Source organism: Pelmatolapia mariae, linkage group LG18 (genome assembly GCF_036321145.2).
Source record: "Pelmatolapia mariae isolate MD_Pm_ZW linkage group LG18, Pm_UMD_F_2, whole genome shotgun sequence".
In the NCBI taxonomy this organism is placed as follows: domain Eukaryota; kingdom Metazoa; phylum Chordata; class Actinopteri; order Cichliformes; family Cichlidae; genus Pelmatolapia; species Pelmatolapia mariae.
In genome coordinates this window covers 10,960,624-10,976,226 of record NC_086243.1, presented here as the reverse complement: position 1 = coordinate 10,976,226, position 15,603 = coordinate 10,960,624, and the positions used below count along the sequence as shown (strand labels likewise).

At 39.8% G+C, this 15,603-nt stretch overlaps 1 long non-coding RNA gene across 1 annotated transcript in view; it reads right to left on the bottom strand.

Moving 5' to 3' along the window:
- Window positions 1–8,687: 8,687 nt before the first annotated feature.
- The window catches only part of LOC134616892 (uncharacterized), a 30,945-nt gene continuing 24,029 nt past the window's right edge, over window positions 8,688–15,603 (bottom strand). Inside the window, exon 3 of the long non-coding RNA XR_010091484.1 lies at window positions 8,688–10,794. This is a non-coding gene — a long non-coding RNA (uncharacterized LOC134616892). The remainder of the gene's footprint in view (window positions 10,795–15,603) is intronic.

Here is a 15,603-nt window from a genome sequence, read left to right as displayed (position 1 = left end):
AAACAAGCAGTCCTGTGGTTAGTGATAGTAAGATTATATGGTTATTTTTCCACGTCATGCTGTGCCTAAAAGAAAAAAAAAGAAATAGACCATGAACCACATGCTTTATAGCTCTTTACTTTTTTCTTTAGAATTTTTTCTTTTCTTTTTTGGGGGAGGGGCGGAGGGGGTCGGGACAAACTCTTGCACGTTTGAGCGAAAACAAAAAGTACCCTTTTTTCCTACATTGCGTAAAGAAACAACAGGCGCTCAGGTGGATGTCAGACTTTGGCCACTAGAGGGAAACAGACGCCACGTTTGGCCTGACACCTCCGGCTCTTTAACTGAGTAACTGCAGAAATAGGGGTCAGAAAACAAGTTAGTATGAAGACTCATGTGTTAGTATCAGCTGTTGGAGAGGAGTCAGACTGTGGGAGGTGACACAGGAGAGGATGAGTAATGAGCTTTAGGGGTTACATGAGTTATTCGGAGAAGGTTAAGTCTAAAGTGCCTCAAATGACCTGCAGCATTACATAACCTAAAACACATATATAATAGCTACTTTATGAGTATTAGAATGTGAGTAGTACTATATGATGGTAGTATGAGATTAAAGGATACACCAAATGAAGCCATCTATTTTCTTGACTTAGGGCCACGGCAGCCACCCGAACCTCATCAGGGTGAGAGGCAGGGTATGTTCAGGACAGGCCACCAGTCCAACACACAGAGACAGACAAACAAACACCTACAGCAGATTTAGAATCACCGATTAGCCTAAATTGCCCGTCTTTGGATGCCAGAGTCAAACCAGTGCAGTCACAGGGGGCAGCACAGGAGAATCACCACGAGATTTGAACCACAAACCTGTGAGTCAGCAGTGACAGCACTGCACCGCCGTGCCGTAATTCCGTAATGTAATTATCGTCATTAATGGGCAAACATGGCACCTCCACTCACTCGGCGTAACACATATGCCGTTAAGCTCTTTAAAGTCTTGTTTTACTCACCAGTGTTTCACTCATTCTGCACGACGTGTTGATCGATTCATGATGGCGGAGCTGAAAGAAGTCTCTGCTTCATGCTTTTATATCTTTATATGTGTTAGTGCAGAAAATAAGACTTTGTTGTTGCTCGGTTACGGGCGAATGAGAAAGTCAAATCATTGTAAACATTAATGTTTGGAGTACTTTAATGAGGAGAGCTAATAGGTCAACGGGTTATAGAAGCAACAACACACAGTGATCTAAAATGTGCTCTTAGTTTTGCCCTTTGACCTTTTGTGCAGTTTATCTTTAGCTTTAAGAACCATCTCAGATGAATGCAGGCTGAACCCGAATCCTATTTTCACAAAGTTTCCATATGGACAGCTGCCGCATGGGAAGGGACATTTGGATAATAAACCTCAACAGCAATTATTTTGTCTGCATTTCAGCAAAGAATCCGTAATATATGAGGATCCCCGGTAATGAAATGCATTCAGAATGACGTTTTTTATGTTTTTTTGCATGACAACTCGACATTTAGACTGATGAAGCACACTGAAAGAGCAGCACTTAGCTTGAGGGCTTCCCCCTCTTTTTAGTCTAGTATTGGATCTGGAGGAGATCCAAACTTGGGCTCAAAGTGCTGTGATCAGCAGAGCGCAGCTGCCAGACATCACAGAAAAATAAATGAGAAAGTGCAGAATCAATACTGGAAGCTAAACTGCTGTTAAAATCATTTCTGTCCCTGTGGCTTCTTGAATATGATAAACTGTCGTCTGACTGGCTTCTCTTTATCTTCTTATAAACAGCAGAAATCAGATCCCGAATTACCAAAGATTACAATAGCCCTGTACTTCTGACAGGACACCACATGGACCGAAGCTGAACTGTGTCAGATCAAGTCTTTAATCATTAACAGAGCATATAATGATATGTTACTAGAAAGAACTCAGCACTGTGGTTGAAGGATCATAACGGTCTTTTTGCGCCATTAAACGGATTAACTTACTGAAATGTTAATACTCCCGTCTTTTTCAAGGCTCCTCTGAGTGTTGTGGATTTGTAGATGGGTCATTGACAGGACATGCACATTTTTTGGTCCTTCCTGTCTAAAATAATTTATTTAGTTCACAGTGTGTTTATTCTGTAAATTAACATGTTTTTTTTCTTTAAACAAAAGTAAATAAAAAAGGCATTTATGAAGTCTAAGCAATCATCACCTGACTGCAACTATTTTTAATTTAAGCAGGCTTCTCCTTGGACACCTGTGTTAACATGTTTAAATGAAATAAAGACTTTTATGATAAGGTAACATTTTCACCTTTTTATCATTTGACGTGTCACATGAAAAGTGTACCAGCATGCACATGAGTCTAATTTAGCTATTTTTTTTTTAAAATCCACATTTAAGAGAGCTACAAACCTTTTAATCTACTCTAGAGACCCCAAAGGGTCTTCTTTATGATGAAAGAGCTCTTCACTACTATTTTACTTAATAATCAAAGTCTCGTGTTTATGGTTCTTTTAATGTTCTCAGCAGCTTTAAAACTAATATAATAATTTGTATTTATTTTAAAAATTTAAAAAAGTGAGAATATTTTACTTGGAATTAATTTATTAATTCTGCACCACTGGATGCTTTGGGGCTTTAGATGTTTTAGATGATTATTTTCAACAGAAACAAATGGACCTGGACGCAAACATAAGCCACCTATAGATATCCAATCCAGTCCAAATTTATGTATGAAGCACATATTAAAACAACAAAGTTGACCAAAGTGAACAAATAAAAAGACTAAATAAGCTCTCACTATGGGCAAGGAATAAAAATGAGTTTTAAGGAGACTTTTAGGGACTTTTTAAGACTTAAGGGTGGTGTCATTCATTCCACAGTTTAGAGGCTATGGCTGGGAAAGCTCGATCCCCCCTGTTTTTAAGTCTAGTCACTGGGACAGGGAGGAGTAGCATGTCAGCAGATCTCAGCGACCTTGAAGGTCATGAAAATAAGATGTTAAGGGATCAGCAAGATTTGATGGAGCAGACCCATAAAGGGATTTAAAAATGTAGTATAACATCCTAAAAATCACACAGGGGAGATTTGATCCGCCTCACGGGTTCTGGTAAGAAGGACCAACTAAAGGTGTGAAAGGGACCCCTGATTTACACCAAAGTAAATGGCTTTACAATACTCAAGTCAAATTGTGATTAAAACATGCACAAGTCTCTCAAAATTCTTAAAACATAGGAAGGGCTTGACCTTGGAAAGAGGCCTCAGTTGGTAAAAACCTCCTTTCACAACAGAATTAATGTGTTTGTTCAGTCACAGTCCATTAACACTCCAAGGTTATTAACAATGGGCTCGGGTCCAATTTCAGAGCGCTGGTGGAACAACTGGCTCTAAATATCATGACCTTTTTTGAAAAATAGAAAATATGGGATATGGTTTCTTGTTTTATTAGTTCATTGTAATCCTTTATCAGGCTCTATGTCTGCCTTAATTAACTGATTGATAAAAATAAAAAGAACAGTGAGGAGCTGCTGCCCTAAACACTTTAAACAAACCCCCTTTGCATGCTCATGCAAATTCAGCTCCTACATTTAAATGAGCTCGTCCTACTCATGTTCGAATGTTTTTATTTTTAATGGAAGGAAGGAAAGTTCACGAAGTGCATGTGAGCAAGGGGTGCACTGTTTAGACTTTCTGCATGTCTCACAGCTGCAGTCACAGGTACCTTTGCTGAAATAGGAAACTAAAATAGTAAATAATGTAGTTAAAATGACCTTCAGCGGTAGTGAAATGGCACTTTCCATCCACATGTAACTGAAACAATGCAACAGTCAGAAAAATACTTCAGCTTTTTGAAACACTGAGCACATTTTCCAGTAAATGCATTTGTAATTCCTGTATTTGTTACTTTGTTCTGTTTTTTCTTTGTTTGATTTATTATTGTTATTAGTATTATTATTATTATTTCTGTAGCCTACCAGCAGAGGTGCGCTCTCTCTCTCTCTGGCTCAGTGTCAATTCCACATCCTGAGCTCAGTCACCACAGATCCTCTCAGTTCAAAATAACCCGCTCTGTTAATCCACTCTGCTCAGTGTGCCTGTAACCTACAGAGCTGCTGCAGGGCCGTCCCAGGACAATCAGATATCATTACACTTTTACTAAATTGTCATTCATCCAAAGCAGCAAAAAACAAAGAAATGAAGTTTCTGGCAAGTTAAGTTTCAAGCCTTTTTAAAAATCAGATGCAGCGAGAAGCACAGTGCAGCCATTTATTAATCTTGCGTGCAGCGACATTATTAAATACACAACGTCACAGTTCTGACTTCAGTCATAACGTTCCAGCCCTTTCAGGCAATAATATATATACCATGTGAACTGTTTTTCCTCTCTGATATAATCCACAGGGTTCCAACTCCAGGGTCCCACTGCTGGATGCAGTAGAGGGAGAGAAAAACAACCTGCCTGCTCACGCATTTGTTAGGAGTGCGCGGAATATTCTCTATTAAACATGAGTTGTCTGCAGGGGGTTCGTCGAGTACAAGAACACTGGTGGCGCCTGGTGTCATTCTCAAGGTTTTTAAATGTAGCAGTTCAGATGAATAGAAGCACTGAATGAATTATAGAGAATATTCACATAAAGGCACGCTCACATTCACGCACTCACACGCGCGCGGAGTGCATACAGGGACACCGATATAAACACATTTGGAGGCAAGATGATCCTTGAAGCTTAAGTAATGAGCTCAGCTTGACTTAGAGATTTTTCATTCAACTTGGCAGGAAGTCTAACTCTTTAATGTGTGTGCTTGTGGTTGGAGCCACGTTCTTCTGTGGAGCTGTGTGTGCGTGAGTTGCCTAATATGTGTGAGCCTGTGCGATATTGACTTAATTAACTCTCATCGCGACTCGCCGCTTGCGACCGGGAGTCCAGCTTAAGTTCACTTATTAAGGCTCTGCCGACCTCCTCCAGCACCTGGACTGTGCTCTGTGCGCAAACGATGAGCGTCTCCATGGGAACAGGGTCTCTTCTTCTCCTATATTTGTCAGGATTAAACAGAAGCACTAATTTCTCCATTCTCTCCAGCACGCAGGCAACAGGAGGGAGACAGTTTTTATATGACGCACGCTTGAGATGGGTGTATGCGATTCATGTAAAATCTAAGCGGTGCAAAGTTCATTAAATCTGCAAAAGTGCAGTTTGATATGATAAATCCTGGGAAAATAAATAGCATATACGAGCAAAACCTCAGATGAAAAGCAAAAATAGGATACCACATTCCAGCTGCATGGCATGCTGAGTGTCTCTGCATCTGCTTGTAAGCTGCAAATATGATGAACAACGTCCCTCAACTCAGCTCAACTACAACAAACTCGAGGCCTTTTTTTAACGAGGTGTGGCTCTCAGGAGTTTTTTTTTTTTAAACACATTTTCACTATTTTCCACTGTCCTGTTGATTTGTCTTGCAATATAAAACACTTAGCAAGCCTCCTCTCTCATGTTTCCAAAACCTCTTCATGCTGACTGACGCACACTGTGGTCATTTGGCTGGAGTGTCCAAAATATCCAGAACAGCTCAGCCTACACGTGGATGTAAGTGATTTAAACAGATAGAGGGGGAGAGAGAGAAACACCACCAAGCGTCATTGCACTGGCTCCCTACCTCCTCCCATCTGAAGGAGAGCAGTAGACAATCTAATTCAGGAACCTTCACCTTTGCCCTCCACTGGTGATGCCACTCCTTACCTGACGAAACATTTTTGAGACAGATCCACGAGGGCGTGATATTTTCGGATTATGCCAGGTATGATACTTTGCTCTCAAGCGAACCATTTAATGTATGAAAATAAAGGCTTTAAAAAATCCCACCCAAAAGTCCCGAAATGTTCAAATCAAAACTTTCTCAAGCTCTCAATATTATTATGAGTAACAATTCTTTTGTTTTCAAATGTGCAATGCTGAAATTTTAGACGTGCTAATAATAAAAAAAAGGTTTCCACCAGCCTTCAAACAAAAGTCAGTCCTTGGCCAGTCTTATTACAAACCTGTTTGTCTGGATCTGTGAATCTGACCATTTTTTCCCCTTTCTCCATCAGTTTAACTGCCATTTAGCTGCAGCTTTCCAGGATTGGCTTCTAACGTAAACTGAGCGGCAGCTTTAACTGGATCACAGACACGCAGATGGCATTTCACAAACACAGAAATATGCAGTGTTACACTGCATGAGGGAGAGCTCACCTTTTTATTTTTTCCCCTCAGAGAACCACTGACATGTTTTTTTTTTCTCCAGCCTTGTAACTAATAAAGTGAATCCTCCACGTGGCAGACACATGCTTCTGATTATGAAACATGGAAAGTCAGAAATGTCTCTCCTCCAAACACACTCTGATTTTACTGCCCTGGTTTTTGTACTTTGCCTTCACAAAGCATGAGACGAGAATAAAATGAAAAGGAGAGAAAGAGAATGAAGCTAGTTATAAAAATAACATGGCAGATCAGTATTGTATAACAGCCATATCATTTCTGTTATGTGCTTTAAAAGTGGGTTGGACTTACTCAACTTCATGTGTTTATTTATATTCCTATATTAAACGCAACTTTTTAAACATTTTTAATACTTTTTAAAAATCATTAATAACACAGCTGTTGATAGGAAGTTCGTCGATGCCTTCTGGGGATTATTATCTCCCTGCAACTCCCACATCAGGGTGTCTAAACACAGGGCAGAGCTCCAGTTTAAAACTGTCACACAGACCCGGTTCACATGTTTTCAGTTACTCTAGTTGATTAAGACGCCTTTCAGGTGGACTTTGGGTGCCGCTCAGGTGAGGGTTGTGCAATTTGTCCTGCCCTAACAGGTGCTGTCAGATACAAAGGTTACCAAGGTAAGTTAAGCAAGACTGTCAGGCAGCACTATAACATGCTGACAGTCCACATGCATCAGAGTTTTTGAAATGCTTTGTAGGTGCGCCACCAAAATAATCCCAGTACAGGGACTGCATATGAACATAGTGTTTTGGGGGTTTTTTGGCTGCACTTCCAGTTGTTAGGAAGACACACTGGCTTCAGGAATCAGTTTGTGTTTCGACCAAATCAAACGGTAACATGTAATGTGACACAGGCAGCAGCAATCCTGAAGAAATATTCAGAGTAAGCATTTAGGACCAAATGCACTTCAAGTATCCAAAATAAGCTCTCATTCTTGATAAATGCCCTAATTCATTGCACTAAAGCTTAGACCCCAGAGACCCCCCCCCCCAGGATAATTGCATAACAATAGCTTCCTTTATTTTTGTTTTCGAACTGTATCTCCATGTTTGCTTACCTGCTAATCAGCTGCACAGCTGACGCACCTGTAGGGTGTTGCTGTGAATTTACTGGAAATGTTCAAGAAAGTGCGCCTTTTATTTAGCCGTGCTGATAAAGGGTGACAGTGTGGGAGCGTTATCACTCAGCTCAAACACAGCTCTGGGTCTGTTTGCCTGAGGCCTCTTTGTTTCGATATTACAGTCTCATGTTTATTGCGGTTCCTTTAAAACACTTTAATCTGTTGTATATGTTTCAGTTTCTTAAAACTGGCCCACATTTTTTAAATTAATTTATTTTTCTTCGAACAGTCATCTGAAATTCGTTCCTTCAATTCATTTGGCCAATTTATCTGGTCTGCTGGCATCAACAAGGAGGAAAATGAATTCAGTGTGTTATTTAATTTTAAAAAAAATCCTTTCATTGAGAATGTTCTATTGATTCCATACAAATCACTTTTCTTTTTAAACTACACACGCATGCCAAACATTTGTCCAGCTGGTGATTTGCTTTTGCTAATTGGTGGACAAATCCAAGGACATTGGCTCTGATTGAAACTGGAGGTGAGGGGGGATGGAGGAAGATTTTAATTGATCAGTTTAGCATCAGCAAATCATTGGGGCAGAGAGGTTTGGGCAAAATCATGTTAGTTTAACTGGAAAAGTGAACATCCGCAGTCAGCTGACAGAGCAAGCATGAAAATAACTGTCCTGACTGAACTTTTACTGCGTCTAATATAAAGGATTCCTTTGTTTCAGGAGTCTGAATGAAATGAATTTAATCCAGTCGCGGCTCTCAGTCACATCGTAAAATGTGAAGGGACTCTTGAGTAGAAAAGGTGAGGCTAATAGTTCATCTTCCATTACCTAACTTTACCTTGACTGATACAGTAAACATCCACTTTATAATGGCCTTACTGTTCCCTCAAACAGCTGGGATACAGATGTGTGAAGTCTGTATTTGAGCAAAGAATCACCTTAACAGTAAGTGCTAGAGGAAAATTTAACGGTACTACTAATTATATGTACATTCTAAAAGCTATAATGGACATATAGAAATATCTGTAAATAGCTTCAATCAGCTCCACCTAAAGCACCTGCATAATCAAAATCCTACTTATAATCCAGGATATTCTGACAGGACTAAGTTTGGTTTCATAGTTGCCATAGCAAAACTGGGTTTACAGGTATACTACAATATTATGCTCCAGTAAATGTATCTAATTCATATGTGAAATTTTTGGACATTGTTTTTATGTCCAAAAAAGATAAATAAAAGACAAGCAACAGATATTTACCTACTCTGCAGCCATTTTTCACAAATCAATTCTCTCTTTTTTTTTAACCTATCATTTTTCAAAATAAAATATAAGACTTGGAATTTCTTCTTATTATTATTCATTTATTTATTATGTCTAAAGATCACTTCTTCATGTCAGTATGTGTGAAGTTGTTATGTGGAAAACTGTGTGACGTCTGTAACAGTGACACTACACACAGAACAGTCCTTATATCGTGGCTTGTGGCTCAAGAGTTGGGAGTTTGCCTTGTAATCGGAAGGTTGCTAGTTCGAGCCCCGGCTTGGACAGTCTCGCTCGTTGTGTTCTTGGGCAAAGCACTTCACCTGTTGCCTACTGGTGGTGGTCAGAGGGCCCGGCAGCCTCGCCTCTGTCAGTGCGACCCAGGGTGGCTGTGGCTACACTGTAGCTTGCCATCACCAGTGTATGAAAGTGGATGACTGGATGTGTAAAGTGCTTTGGGGTCCTTGGGGACAAGTAGGCCATTTATATTGGTAAAAGGACAGCTGAGTAATAGAAGACCCTGTCATGTCTGTCATGCACATCTCAATAGTGAATATGTAAAAAAAAATTAAAGATGTAAAGGTCAAGATTAATCAATTTCAAAAATATGGATTAAAAATTACGATGTAACATAAGGAAATATTGCTCACAGAACTTGCATCAATTTAATATGATGGACCATGTTAATCAAAGAAAAAAGTAACATGCAGTATGTAGTGATAGCAACAGGAGATTACTCTCCAGTGCCAACTTGCTATCCATGGGCAACTCGGTGACATCACAGTGGCAACTTCCATCTCTTCTATACAGTATATGGTTATTTTTTTCTAAAAAAAAGAGTCGAAAGCTTAAACCAACAAGTTAAACGATCCGTTTAAGGTTTCCATTTACGTTTTCTTAAACCACTGATGAATACTTGACTCCAGGCACTTTAAGAGTCACAAATCATAGCAGCTACAAACACATCTCAACTTTTAGTAGTCCTCTAAAACAGGATTATTTTTGTGTGTTTTTGTAGCATGTGCTCCTTACTCTCATTATTACTGTGTTTGTAGATTGTAATTTCTCACTTTGTAACATTATTCCTAAGTGCGGCACAGGTTTTGTTCTAAAGCAGTCCCGAGAAGCTCGCAGCACCCAGATCCAAGCTGATACAGTGTGTACGCGGTGTTCCCGTCTGATTCAATTTACAAGGAACATGTGAGTGTCACTCGCAGGACACAAAGAAAAGTACATGAAGATAATGGCTTGAGAGTACACATGCTGTTACTTTGGTCTAAAGCTGCTCAAAATGTATCTGAACTTTTGACACAAATCACAGTGCACACCATAAAATCTGATCCCCAATTAAAAACTTTATGAATGCTCAAATATCAATAACAGTACAAAATGACAGCTGAACATCTACTTTTTCTCTTGTTTAGACAGGCTCCCCCAATTCTTGGGATATTTTTTAACACTAATCAAATGAGTAATTTAACTATCTGACTCTAAAAATATGATAAATATATGTCTTAAGGGAGTTGATTCATTAAACTACTTAGATATTCCAATTTAAATGGCTATTATGGTTGCTAACACCTGGTGGTACCCATTAAAATCTTCTGTCCAGCTTTAGCTATTTAAGAAAATAAGTATATATTCCCTGCTCCGCCTAAATGTTGAGATATTCCTTTAAGCGGTTTTTATTATGTGCTTCTCTGATCCTCCACATTTTTGATTCTGATTGCTTCATACCTCTTGTGACTTGGACTGGATGGACGGGAGCGAGCTCAGGTAAACAGCAGGGTGTAAACATCGATTATGGACCCCAGAGGGCCTCGGTTGCCAGGGCTAATCTTGGCCTTTAAGCTCTGGGTCACTAAGTGTTCATTCGAGAGTGAATCACTCTTCTGTGGAAAATCAAAGTGGTTGCTGCTGCGCCGGCAGTCTGTCCTGCTGGTTTTGCAGAGTTGGTGGAGATATCACATTATGAGACCACACACACGCAGCACGCCATGCAGCAACAGGTCAGAGATGGAACTTGTATAAACTAATACTCCAAATATCCTTTGTGCCAAACAAAGCCAACGGCACACTTTGAGGTGAGATTAATGGAAACCTGTGAGCGTGCGTGGAGATGCGATGGTGCCAGCAGGACTCGGCTTCCACGTTGTAAATACAAGTAGTCATCAATCCTCGGCTCCTCTTACATCCAAGGGCTGTCTGAATTTCTTTCTGGAAACAAACACATAAAGGCTTCTTTAATAAATGATCCGTCTGTGGGTCTTTTAAAGTTTCGTGAAGGAGTTCCTCTAGAGCGAAAACACTGAAACTGCAGGTGTTTTCCAAAACAACCATTCAGAGAGCAAACGATAAGAGCATTTTATCATTTGCTCTCTCATCATTAATATATTGATAAAGCTTTATATTGCTAGCATAACTTAAATTGCAGTTGTTGCTTACACAAAAGTTCATGACTTGCCTCAGCTCCGTGGAGCATTTTAGCTTCTCTCTTAATCCTGTTGTTTTGCTTTTATGATTTACTCATCAGATTGAGTCTTATTTTTTACGTCAGCATCATTTCCTGTTGCAACAGGCGACTGCTTTCAGCCAAAATATCTCGAAATAACTCAAACTCTCAAACACCAAATCTCAGCCAGACAGTTAAAGTCCTGCTGGCAAACACGGGGGAACATTTAACCACAAAGAGACTGATGTTTTTTTTATGTTAAGAATCAGTGCACACAAAAATATAGTTAAAAAGAAATGCTGTGAGTATCGGGCTTACATGTTATCCACAGAGGAAAGAAAGTACTTAAGGTGCATCTGAATGTGTTTCATGTGCGTGGGAAAAATATGCTTCGTGGTGTATTGTATTAACATTGACAAAATATGTCAGAGTGAAATAAAGCAGGTTTAAGGCGTGCTGATTCAAATACTTGTTAAGATTAAAGAAAGATATTAGGATATTAGTCTAATATGTACCATTTATAACCAAAGCGGACAGCAAAAACAAAGCAGTAGATCTCACTGTGAACTTATAACGGTATCTTGTGTTGTCTCTGAGTGTGGGATGCGTAATTCTTAAATACTATTTGTGAAGGGAACAGGCTTTGAGAAAGCCAAGAAAATAGATATTATTTACTGACATATGCTAAATTCTAAACATGGATAAAATAAATCTTGGTTATGGTCAAAGTGATGTTTAACAGAAACACACAAAACACCAGATGAAACCTAAAAATATCCAAAGTGCATGAGTGCATTAAAAACAAGATGATTTTCAAAGAAGTTGAAGTTTGAAAAACAGCTTTGAGAAAATGAAAACACTCCATCATTTAATTCTGAGGTTTTACACATGAAGATGTGATTTAAAAAAAATCATCTGGTTCTTAGTATGTCTTCAGATTTGGTAAATATAACCTCAGATGAACAACAACACATGGCATATTAAACTGTGTCATTATTTATTTAACAAAAAGCAAGAGAAAATGCAAAAAACACACCCCTGATTCAGTAGCTTGCAGAACTATCTTTAGCTGCAATAACTGTATGATTTTTGTCATTTGTTGTGCCACTGTGGAGAGATTTTGGTGCAGAAATGAGTCATGTTGAGGTCTTGACTTTGACTGGGCGACAGCAATGCTTGGACTCCTTGCTGCTGTGCTCGGGATCATCATCCTGTTGCATGAACCTCATATTTGACTCTAGAATACTTCGGTACACAGAGGAGTTTCTCGCTGACTCGTGGACAGCAAGGTGCTCAGGTCCTGTGGCTGCAAAACAAGCCCAAATAATCACCCCTCCACAACCGTGCTTGACAGCTGCTGTGAGGTGTTTGTGCTGATATGCTGTGTTTGGTTTTCTTTGAACATGGTGCTGTGCATATGGACTTTAGTCCACTTTAGTCTCATGTGTCTAAAGGACATTGTCCCAGACGTCTTGTAGCTTGTTCAGATGCGACTCTTCCAAACAAGCCATACTTTTTCAGTCTTTTTCCGATTGTATTGTCATGAACTTTAACATACTAACTGAGGCCTTGTCACAGGGCAGCCCTTAGCGGCTGGAAACACAGTGAGATGGACGAAGGCAAGTGTAGTGGAACAAAGTATTTATTTACGACACATCTCTCCTTACAACAATTAAATTATCACGCATCTTCACAGCACAAAATTCCCACCTCTAATGACAACTGGCAGCCTTAAATATGTTCAGCTGTCACCGACTTAACCATTATTCCACTCTTAGGTAAATTCTTAAATCCCAACCTTCCACCACAATATACAATATATCAATTAGAATAAATAAATACATAAATACATTTCACATTTTCATATTAATAAATAGTTCACACTTTAATGTTACACCAAACCCAATATTATAAAAACCCCGAAACCCACGCACAAAAAGATTCACCACACTCTCTTTACCAATGGTCTCTCCCGGAACCTTTAAATGGTGTCTGGACCCCCGGGGAAACATTTGCCCAAACACCTTGAAGAGGACACAGGCAAGAAAGGTGAGTAATCATTATCTTACAAACACTTATTTGCACCACTTTTATTCCTAGATTTCACACACACATTTGCATTAGTTTTCCTTACTGGTAAACCTTAATCACAATCTCAATCACCATTCTTGTTTCCTGACAGACAACCACCACATTCCTTGATGAGGAGCAGCTGTGCAGGATCTGAAACAAGGCTACCAACTGATTTTAAAATTCCCAATAAATATTCAATAAATAATTAAACTTCTTGTGTGCAAATGTTTTACTGTGCAAATCCATGCTTAAAGTGCAATGCTCAATAAAGTGCTTGATAAGGTGCTTTTAATAAAGTGAAAGGTGTGCTCTAAAGTGCTATACAGATAATATAATATAAATAAATGTAGTAAGGGAGTCTTCTTCCTTACAGGCCTGCAGAGTCTGAGTGTAACTTTCTCTGAGCTTCAGTGTGGCCTTTGGGTGGATTTGCTGGGACATCCACTCCTGGGGAAAATGCCCGGCTGTCCTGAATGTTTTCCACTTGTGAATAAACTTTCTCGTTGTTGAATGACACACTTCAAATTGTTTGGAACTGGCCTTCTCAGAATGACGGCACAGTTACTTTTTTAAGATCATTGCTGAGGTCCTTCCTCCTTAGCGACGTGTTAACACACCTGAATGCTGCAAACTAACAAACTGTCGAAAATTCTGCTTTTATAAAAAACGCTTGTTGATATTCGACTGCGTTGGATTAGAAGCATCTGGCTGCTACTTCCCTTCCTAAGCTATGCAAGCAGTAGGGGTGTATTTAGCTTGCTCCTGCATTTTGTCTTGGTTTTTGGTAAATAAAAAAGGCATTTGCGATATGTCAAGCGTTGTTATTTGTCCAATGTTGCATTGACCTCTTTTTAAGACTTACCAAAGACCAAATGATTTTTTTTATTATGTCCTGATATGTAAACCCTTAGAATTGAAAGATGGTGTTCTTTCTTTTTACTGTGACTGTAAAAGTTGGTTATTGGTAGCTTTGTTTGCCTCCTCCCAGAAACAGTGTTTGTTCAGTTATATACCTCAGTGAGGTTTAATGCGTTTGTGCGACTGTTTCACATGTTCTCTTAGCTCTGGCTAAGTGTGGTGAAGCTGTGGCCACTCTGAGAATAATCGAAATGGGAAATTTGATTTTCCCCTGTTAATATGAAAGTCGCCCGAGGGTGTGTGAATTTAATAGAACGCGTTGACCACCGCAGCGGTTAACTGCTGCAGCAAGGACTTTAATTTGATCTCACAGTACCCGAAATTGCATTTTCTCTGATAGGTGTGATTTCCAAAGTAGAAGGTAGAGCCACAGGTATTTTTGAAAAGTGGAGTGAACAAAGTTAATAGATAAAAGTATTTTTAGTCATGCAGCGAACGGCGTACTCTTAACTTCTGTTCACATCACTGTGTGCGTCAGCGGTGGCTACTCAATATGTCATCAAAGCAAATACGCAGTTAATTGCTGGTCCTATGGTCCTCATAATGCTTCATCCATTTTAATCACCGTGTCATATTTACTTTCTGCACTGTCAGCTGCACTGTGAAGCTACTGAGCCATCCCGCAAAGAATTACATGTGCTCAGGGATGTTTTCTTATTTGAAAAAGGCAGCGCAAGCCAGCCACTGCTGTGAGAGAAGAATGTTTTAACAGATATTTTCTCCAAAAAACAAAACAGCGCTGCATGTTAGTACGTTTAGGCACTGGTCAGAATAGTCGTTAGGGAGGTCTCGTTAAAGTTTATTTTGCACAGATCCAACCTCCCGTGCCACTCCTGACCTCTTATCCTCTGTGTACGCCTTCAGATTGCGAAGTAACGAGCAAAACTGAAAGGTTTTTAATAGCGATACAGCCCTGAGGTAATTTTGTATGTACAGTACACAGCCTGCATAAATGCAAGAATAAAACAAAACGAGATGTGCCTTTAGCCCATGCGATTTTGACCTTCTCCTCCACTGCATGGAGGAATGCGATTTCTCAATCCACCTGGATCTCCTGGGCATCAGCTCATTCCGGTTAGACCTGGAGGAATGCAAGTGCATCAAGTCTGTCATCCCCAGTTATGAGTTACGTTATGATTGTATTAATGTTCTGCTCCCAGAAGATTAAAAAGTTTGCTTCAGTCTTGTCTGCTGAAAACTTCCTAAAAAACAACAAATAATGTTTTGGATTCACCCCAGCAGGAGAGCAAAACAACATGTTTTCATCAACGTTCAGACAAAGCTCAGAAAAAAACCTCTCCCTTAGAGACAGGACTAGGAGTTCTGTCATTTGAGAGGGGCTCAGAGCTACTACTCATCCACAATGGCAGGAGTAGGAGGAAGAGGTAGTTCGGGCGACCGATGAGGATGGTTGCCTCGTGGGTGAGGTGTTCTGGGCACGTCCTATTGGGTGGGGGTGTGAGTGTAGACGCAGGACACACCGGAGACATTATATCTCTTGGCTGGCCTGAGAAGGCCTCAGTGTTCTCCCAGATAAACTGGAGGAGGTGACTGGGGAGAGGCAGACAGAGCCCTGCATAAAA